General features: G+C 39.4%; 1 pseudogene; it reads left to right on the top strand.

Moving 5' to 3' along the window:
* Positions 1–8,532: 8,532 nt before the first annotated feature.
* On the top strand, positions 8,533–9,455 carry LOC115070899 (annotated as a pseudogene).
* Positions 9,456–9,659: the final 204 nt, after the last annotated feature.

Below are 9,659 nucleotides of genomic sequence, written 5' to 3' on the forward strand. Positions count from 1 at the left end.
CCCTAGAGGGCTTTATTTTAGGAGGGTCAGCTGTTCCTCATCTAGCAGCAATCAGTGTCAATAGTCCTTTAGTTAAGATTGGGGTCTGCTGTTCATTTTTCCAGTTCTATGCTGGGTTACTATCTGGGAGTCCTTTGGGCCACCATGGCCAATAACTTAAAAGAAGGTATCTCCTATCTGGCATTGTTGCTTGTTATGTACCTTTAGCTATGCATATGAACTCTTAAAAAATTATATTGGCCCCTTTAATCTTTGGTTATACTTTCCTTTTGGGTATTTAAGGTCATACAGTTGGCCCAGATTAAGCAATTTATTTTTACTCTTAAGGTCATTTGAGGATCTGTTCCTCAGGGGTCACATGGGCTTGGGAGGCTCTCCTGGCTCCTTTCTTTTACCAGTTCCATCTAGATGAAGATAAGTCAAAGGTCCTGCTTGACCATGTCTGGCTTCACTTGGAAGCATGGATGAGATGTTTCCTCTAAGTTGACCCTCCTCTTTGTACACTGGACGCTGGTTCAAGTCCATCTCATGGGGTCTCCATGGCCTCCCTGAACAAGAGGACAGGTGACTCGCCACAGTTACAGGACATTTTGAGAGATGTTCCATAGTCACCTGGAATTTAGTCGACCTTGGAGGACAAGGGGCAAAAACTGTCCTCTATATCCTTCATCACTGGCTTAGGCTTTCCCATTCTCTCCATTTTGGAAAATGTCTCCATCCCACATCCTTCTACATCTTCCACATTCTCGTTTTATTGAGCAGGACCTTTGACTTATCTTCACATAGGCGGAACTGGTAAAAGAAAGGAGCCAGGGACTCCTCCCAAGCCCCTGTGACTCCTGAGGAACATATCCTCAAATGGCCTGAGTAAAAATAAATTGGTTTATCTGGGCCAAATTTTACTATTTTTATTTTATGTGTACAAGTGTATTGCCTGCATGTGAGTGCAATGCCTTGGAGGTCAGAAGAGGGCTTCAGATTCCTCTGGAACCTGGAGTTAAGGATGGTTCATAGCTGCCATGTGGGTGCTGGGAATCAAACCCGGGTCCTTTGCAAGAGCAGTCAGTGCTCTTAACTGCTGAGCCATCTCTCCAGCCCCATCAATTCTTTTGTGTCTCATTTGAGTAAGAACAGACTTACTAAAACTCAGATATGATAATACTATATATTAAAAACAAACAAAACCACCCTCCCATCAATCAACCAAATAAACAAACAAACAAACAAAAACCCAAGTTCAAATACCTGTATCAGTTCAGCAAAAACTCAAATTCAAATTTTGATTTAAAATATTTTACATCATATGTTTGACCAGAGTATGTATGAATTTATATGAAAAGTGTGAAATAAAGTGCTTGCTTTTCATTATTTTTGCTTTAAAATTTTGTGTTTATTTAGTGGTGTGTGTGGGGGAGGGGGGGTTAGCACATCTGTGGTCAGAGGACAACTTTTAGGAGTTAGTTGATTCTTTCCACATGTGGGTCCTGGCGTTCAAACTCAGGTATTGAGCCTTGTCTGGAAGTGCTTTTGCCTTTACCTACTGCATCATCTTACTGGCCCTTGTTTTTGTCAGTATATCTGAGTAAGATATTTGAATTTCTTGAAAAATTATGCATACTATTGAAGAAAATTACATGAAAAAAACCTTACGTAATGAACTTGTGAAACTAAATTTATGTGATAAGCCATTCACCCATCAGGGTTTGGAATGTTATCAACTTGTAAATAATTTCCTCTTTGAAATTATGTCATATTTCAAAACTTGTTTTTTTTTTTTTTAATCAATCAAGAAATCTAGAGATGGGGCTGAAGAAGTGCTCAGTAATTAAGAGCACTGACTGCTCTTGTAGAAGACCCAGGTTCAAATCCCAGCACCCACATGGCAGCTAACAACCATCTATAACTCCAGTTCTGAGGGATCCAACACCCTCTTACATCCTCTGTGGCCATTGCATTACACAGGTGTATTTACATATATGCAATGCTCATACACATGAATTAAAAATAAATTAAAAAAAAGAAATCTAGTGATGGTAAGAAACTTCAATTTTGGGTACTGGAGAGATGGCTCAGCATTTAAGAGCACTGACTGCTCTTGCAGAGGACCTAGGTTTGATTCCCAGCATCCACATGGCAGCTAACAACTTTCCATAACTCCAGATCCAATGCCTTCTTCCCCCCTCCATGGGCATCGTATAACACAGGTGTACTTACACACATGCAGGCAATACACTCATACACACAAAATAAAAATAAGTAAAATATTAAAAAAGACTTTTATTTTCTTAAATACTAAGCAGAATTTACAGGTTGGTGACCACTGATATGACTGTAAGGTATTATAGACTTTGCTCTACTACCAAGTTTCTTGCGAGATTCAGTATGTGTTTTTGATTGAAGAATTTTTTAACCTCATTGCATTATTTCAGATGATATGCAAATATTTCTAGTCAGGTAAAACCAGAATATGACTTTTACTCTGTAAGTCAAAAAATTAAAAAGTTAAATAGGTGAATGAAGGATATGTAGATGGCTCAGTCAATAAAGTGCTTGCTGTACAAGCATGAGGGCCTGAGTTCCATTCTCAGGACCCACATCAAAAGCCAGGTGTGGTGGCACTAGGGAGGCAAGCAGGAGAATCCCTGGCACTTACTGCTAGCCAGCCTAGCCTAACTGGTAATTACCTAGGTCCCAGTGAGAAAACCTGTCTCAGAAAACAAGATGGGAGGCTGATGAAGGACACTTGAGGTTGCCTCTGGCCTCCACATGCATACATGTACACATGCACATTCCAACACAAGCCTGCACAAATACAGTTTTTAAAAAGGTGATTGATAGTCATCTAGAAATCTTAGTAGAATTGAAAATTCCTACATGTTATGCCATTCCCAAAGTTTGTTTTCTAACAGTTCCTTTTTTGTGGACATGACATGAAATGTTTTGTTAATTTTTTTTCAAGGTCAAAGGTCTGGAGTATGTTGAAGCAGATCCGTGATTGCAGAACTCAGTAGACTGAGGCAAGCTGGTGAGTCCAAGGCCAGTGGGCCACGTGGGAGACCCTGTCACAAGGGAGGGAGGGAAGGAGAGAGAGAGAGAGAGAGAGAGAGAGAGAGAGACATCACAAGGGAGGGAGGGAAGGAGAGAGAGAGAGAGAGAGAGAGAGAGAGAATAACCTAGCAAGCATGCAAGACGCATTTAGACAGTTTAGACATGCAGTAAAATCAGAAAAGAAAGGGCACTTTCATGCAGTAGAGGGAAAGCTTACTTTGTCATGATCTCCTAAATCTGGCTAACTACAGTTTAATAAATGAGTTCCCTGGTGTGCTTGGTTGTTTCAGGGCTGAGATATCCTTAGGTTACGTCAGGTGACAGTGGTGTATTGTCACGACCCTGAAGCCTGAAAGAGGAGCCAGGAAACTCTGAGCCAGCCTGCGGTGTTCAGGATCAGCAGTTCTGGGGAGCCTGGATGATTCTAGTCATCCATCACGCTGGTGACTCAGCACCTTATTCTTGGCTTCCTTTTGTGATTGCGTCTATTCCATCATCAATTACTTCTTTCTACTTTCCTGTTTCTACCTAGTGGCTTCAGTTTTTGTATTTTCATTTTAAAATAGAAATAAATAGTAGTGAGGCTTACCATGTGCTGAGCAGAGCCTCTTTTTCATCCTGTCAGCGACCTTTTGAGCAAGGCGTGGGATATCTTTCTCATCTGATAATTCATCATCTTTGTCCTGATACTGATGCATGCGGGGGGGGCAATGTCATCACAATAGGAATTCACTATTGACCAGAAAACCAGTGGATTTTTCATTTAAAACTCCTTCCAACTTGATATTATGTGTCAGTTACTTTTGTATCATTATGACAAATTAGTTGACATAACAACCTAAAGAGGGAAGAGATTTATTTCAGCTCATGGTCTGAGAGGGCTCAGTTCATTGTATGGCTTCATCCATCTCATGGTGGGGAGAGCAAGGGCTGAGGAGAGCTTTTTACCTCATGGTAGGTAGGAAACAGAATGAGGAACTGAGAGGTCCAGAAATAAGATACACCCAAGACCTACCTCCATGATCTACTTCCTCCAATTAGATACCCCCTCCCAAGTTTCCAGGACATGCCAAAATAACACCATGAGCTGGGGTTGGGAGATGAGATTTCATATTCCATCCATAACATTGTGTCTGTGGTCTCTAAAGGCTCATGGCCATCTCCTATCACAAAATGCATTTAGTTTATCTTTAAGAGTTTCCAGTCTCAACAATACCAGCATTGTTAAGAGTCTGAGTCCAAAGTCTCTTCTGAGTCTCCAAGCAAATTCTTAGGCAAACTGCTATAAAATAACAAAAGAAAGATGTCTTTCTGGGCTCTTAATAACACATAGTAAACATTCCTATTCCAAAAGGGAAGAATGGGAGAGTAGCAAAGAAGGGTTGGAGCAAAGTAAGACCCAAACCTAGTAGAGAAATATAAAATCCTGTATCTTTGTGTCTGTCATCCAGGGTACATGGTAGTATAATGTGAACTCCAACAGGCTGAGGTAACCCCAAGCGTATGGCCTTGTGGTTTGCAGACCACATGGCCTTTACGTTAGGCTGACTTCACTTGTTGCTTTGGCTTTCCTCAGCAGATGTTCCATGTTCTTGGCATTTCCAGAATCCTGAGGTTTCTACTGTACTTCACCCTCACAGCTTCGTGTATCGCTGTGTCAGGGGATACCTGCAGAGACTCTGATCCTTCCACGTACTGTGTAGTCTCCCAGGCCTCCCTTTGAAATCTTGTTGGAAGTCTTCATGACCCTGCAACTCTTGCATTCTGTCAAGGTCTTCTGCCCGCTTGAGCAGTGTCTGGGCCCCTACTGATGATGTTGGTGGCCCCAGAGGGCCTAAGCAACTGGATGTAGAGAGATACTTCCCTGCCCTGTATGAACAGGGTACTCTGTAGCTCTCTTTCCTCAAAGAAAAGTCTTCCAGATGAGTTTCTATTTTATATCCCAGAGCCTACAGTGGAAGGGGGTCTGGCAAATTCCCAAGATGCCCTCAAGCCACCTTTCCTATTACCCCAAAGTAAAGTGCTTGGCTTCTCTTTAACAGCATGGATCACTTTCATAACCATGTCTTCCTTGCCTATCCCTTCAGCTGACTCTTTTCTGGCTAGACTACACATTTTTCACACCTTTCTGCTCTAAATTTTGCTCCAATTTTTCACTGTAAACTGGCTAAAACTAGCCAGCAACATCCATAGATCTTTAAGGCCTCCTCTACTAGATTATTTAGTCCATCACCTGTAAATTTAGCCTTACCAAAACGTTTGACAAAATTCAGAAAAAGTCTTTGCTGTGATGTAATTTGAATGGCCTCCAGTCCACCATCCAGTGATCCTCCTTTCCCATCTGAAGCCTTCCTGCCAGCATTTGACTCTCTGAGTTCACACTGAATTTACCCATTAAATTGAGCTTATGCACTCTCAGCTTTTTCTAACCTGCTTCTCCAAACTTTTCAGAATTAAAAAAATAAAAAGCCAGGTCCAAAGTCTTAAGAACCACAGGGGCAGGTGGAATCATAGACAATCCTACTCCTGGTACCAATTGCCTGTATTACCTTTTTATCACAGTGACAAAATATATTTCTTAACATAATAGGAGGGATGGTTTATTTTGGCTTATGGTTTCAGATGGTTCAGTGTATGGATTCCTGGCCCCATGTGCTTTGGTGAAACATCAAAGGGAGAATGTGGTCTATGGTTCATCTCATGGCAGGCAGGAAGAGGGGAGAGAGAAAAATAAACATCAAGGGGCCCAGTATAAGATTTATTTATTTATAATTCTGGAATTTATTTAGAATGCTTTTAACATGTATTATTTCACTTCATAGTTTCAAAACTGTATGAATTGGGAAAGGGAAATGGCATGAATCATTTTAAATGGTAAGGATCTGAGTTTGGCCTGGTGTCTAGTATAAATGAGAGTCAATCACTAAGAGGATTCCCCTGACTCCTGTCAATACTTTTCCCAGTCTCTGTAATAAAGAGAATAAAGCATCAACTGCCAAATGTGTGCATAATAATCACATTTTATTTTTCACTTTTAAAATGTATTATTAGTGTGTGTATGCATGGTGTGTGGGTGGAGTGGGGGGGGCATGTGCATGTCACAGTGCATATGTAGAGGCCAGAGGACAATCTTATGGAGTCAGTTTTCTCTTTCCACCTTTACATGGGTTCTGAGTATTGAACTTTGGTTGCTGGGCTTGAACAGCAAGCAACTTTACCATCAGAACCATCTTGCCAATTCTAATAGCATTTTAAAGAAAGTTTTCATTGTTTTCAATATGATATTTGTAAAACGATGTCTTAAATTCATTTTCTCTACATCAGGAAGAATAATATATCTGCTTTATATATGAAGAAATTATTTAAAATGATGTAGTCACATTAGGAAACTAATTGCCTAATGAAATAGTTCATCTTCCATAGTCAGGCCATTCCTGAAATAATTAGCAAAAGGGAATTCCCCATTTACTCAGGGTAGATTTTAAAATCTGACTTTTCTTCTTTTTTCCTGCATGGTTTTAAAAAATATGTCTTACTTAAAACTAATTTATCAACTATAATTAAATCCTGTAAATCAGTATACTTTTTAAAAAAGTTTTATTTATTTTTAGTTGTTTTGTCCAGTATAATTTTACTTTTCTCTTTAGGAAAATAATAAGTAGTCCTAAGCATTTACTTAGAAAAGAAATAACTACCAAGCAAAGCAAAATGCTCCATCCATGAAAGACTTAGCCTTAAGGTACTTGATGGATGATCAACACAAATTGCTTCTGATGCTCAAAGCTAATGGCATATTTTATTTAAAAGCATCTTCTAGGCTCAAAGTTGGGTGAGATTTTTTCTCATGGTGTTTTTTATTCTTTACAGCTGTGTATTCAGGAATGTGTGGATTCTGCCCAAAGATGTGTTATGGGTAATAACTATAATGTAATTAGTTGTAATCTGAAATGGAAAAGTTCTGAAGCTTTGACTGATTTTATCCCATTTCATATTTAAGCAAAACTTATTGAGTGAAAAGTTTAGCTTATAAGCCACTTTTAGTAAGCTATTTCACTTTTAGTAAGCTGAAATAATAAGAGTTTTTTAGACACGTGTCCTTGTAGTGAATGCTTATCAGAATGACATTTTTTGTCGTTCTTGGCGCATTAAACCTTCCTGGTTTTCTTGACTTGTTTGAGGACAAGAGGAAAGATTCAAAATTAAGAATAGAATCTCCAAAAACAGTTGTATTTAATTTTAAGGTATAATAAAAATTTGTGGAAATATGTCTGACTTTCAAACAAAAGAATATCTGTGATTTCTTGTAACCAGTTGACAGGAAATGGGAAAGTTTCCTTGTTTTGAGTCTTCCATTTTATAAAGAAAAATGCATATACCAGAACATTTCTTTTTGCTGGAAAGTAGTAAATGTGGCTCAGGTGTATTACTATCTCACACAGCTATACATACCATCTCATCCCCTGTTTTTATCAGAGTGTTTATCAAGATTTTTCATATACTTGATTTGGTTATACTTATTTAGCTGAATTGAACAAAAAATTACATAGAATTTTTGGCTAAGTTTTAAGTTTTTATGACTTTTGCACATTACATTTTTAAGATCATCAAAATATATTTAATAAAATGTAACTTAATGAATTAGAAAACATTAAGAATAATGATTGCTAATGTGTGATGTGAAGGTTTATACTTGACCAGAAGCAGAGTCACATAGGAATGAGCCGTTGGGCACTTCTGTGAGGGATTATCTAGATTAGGTTAGCTGCTGGGCATGCCTGTGAGGTATTTTCTTTGTTAAATTAATGGATGTGGGAAGATCCACCCCAATTGTGATTGTATAATTCCCAATTGTGAATGTATAATTCCCTGGGATTGGGTCCTGGACTGCATTAAAAAAAGAGAAATCGGGGGTTGGAGAGATGGCTCAGCAGTTAAGAGTACTGGCTGATCTTGTAGAGGACCCCGATTTGGTTCCCAGCACCCACATAGTGGCTGACAATGATCCATAACTCAGGTTTAAGGGGATCCAATGCCCTCTTCTGACCTCCACAGGCATTGAACGACATGAGTGCACTTACATACATGCAGGTAGTACATAAAATACATATAAAATAAATTAACAAATAAACAAATTAATAAAAAAAAAGAGAGCAATGTAGCTGAGCACCCACAATTATTCTCTGACAGAATCATTCTTTCTGACTGCAGATACCATGTGAGCAGCTACTTCAGCCTTCTAGGACTTCTCCTCCATGAGGGGCTAGTCCCTTCAGCTATGAGCCAAAATCAAACCTGCCTTCCTTAAGTTGTTTTGGCGAGGTATTTTGTTGCAGCAGTAATGAAAGGAACCTAATGCATATGGAGTCTTAACTTATTTTAGAAAGGCTACCAGCAGTGCAGCGGTCCAGGAACTCCAAGGAGACCAGTGTCCTGCCTCCCTCCACCAGTTGCTATGACCTGGAAGTTGTTCCAACGACTTGTTAAAACGTGGTGTATTACCATGAAGTTCTAGGGGTGCAGAGACTGCTCTCACCTGAGGATATCAAAAAGACATATTTGCGGGGGGGGCGGCTGGAGAAATGGCTCAGCGGTTAAGAACACTGGTTGTTCTTGCAGAAGACCACCCTTCGAATCCCAGCACCCACATGGCAGCTAACAACTGTCCATAACACCAGTTCCAGGAGATCAGACAGCCTCTTCTGTCCTCCGTGGACATTGCACAACACTGGTGCACTTACCTACATGCAGGCAATACACACATACACATAAAATAGAAATAATAAATAAAATATTTAATAAAAGATATATTGGAAACTGACACTACTGTGGCACGTGGATACAAATCCCGAGAACAGAGAAGCCCAGAGCGAAAATTCAAAGAAGTAGCTGAGGCATAGGAGGTGTGATCAGATGCTAAAAACAGGACATCAATGGCAAATATGAAGAAGATTGGTTAAAGGTGGTAGAGGAGGAGGTGGAAGTCACTTTGACAGTCCATTTGAGTCAGGCTTCCCATTCTGGAACCCAGGTGAAGTCATCAGGGAATTTTTTGGAAGGAACCCATTTTCATTTGGCTTCTTTGACTCATTTGATGAACTTTTTTGGAAACCAAAGGAAGTCCCTGAAGAAGCAGGAGCTGCGGTGCAGGTGTGGTTGCCGCAGCCTTCAGTAGATCTCCACCTTTTGGAGTTGGGCTTTCTTCATTTCATGAAGGATTTACTACATCAGAGTCATTAGGTCACAGGGACCTCACTTTATTTTCTTCAATGTCAATTGGTTGCAGTGGGATAGACAACTTCAAATCAATATCAACTTCTACTAAAACACTTAATGGGAGAAACATCATTACAAAGAGGATTGTGCACAACGGTCAAGACGACCAGTTAATCTTTAATGTTAAACAGTAAGGAGCAGCTGCTATGCTTGAAATAACAGGTAACTGAATTCATGCATTTATTAAAAACATTAAGGAATTACAAACACCATTTGAGGATTAATATTTTTGAAAAAATTCAAATGAACTGTACTTTCACTATAACTGTACCTAATCTAAAGTAGAAACAGTTCATCCGAGCCCTTATTTGTCATAAATTTTCAAGTTTGTTGTTGGT

Source organism: Nannospalax galili, unplaced genomic scaffold, assembly GCF_000622305.1.
Source record: "Nannospalax galili isolate Female #2095 unplaced genomic scaffold, S.galili_v1.0 scaffold1017, whole genome shotgun sequence".
NCBI classification, from domain to species: Eukaryota; Metazoa; Chordata; class Mammalia; order Rodentia; family Spalacidae; genus Nannospalax; species Nannospalax galili.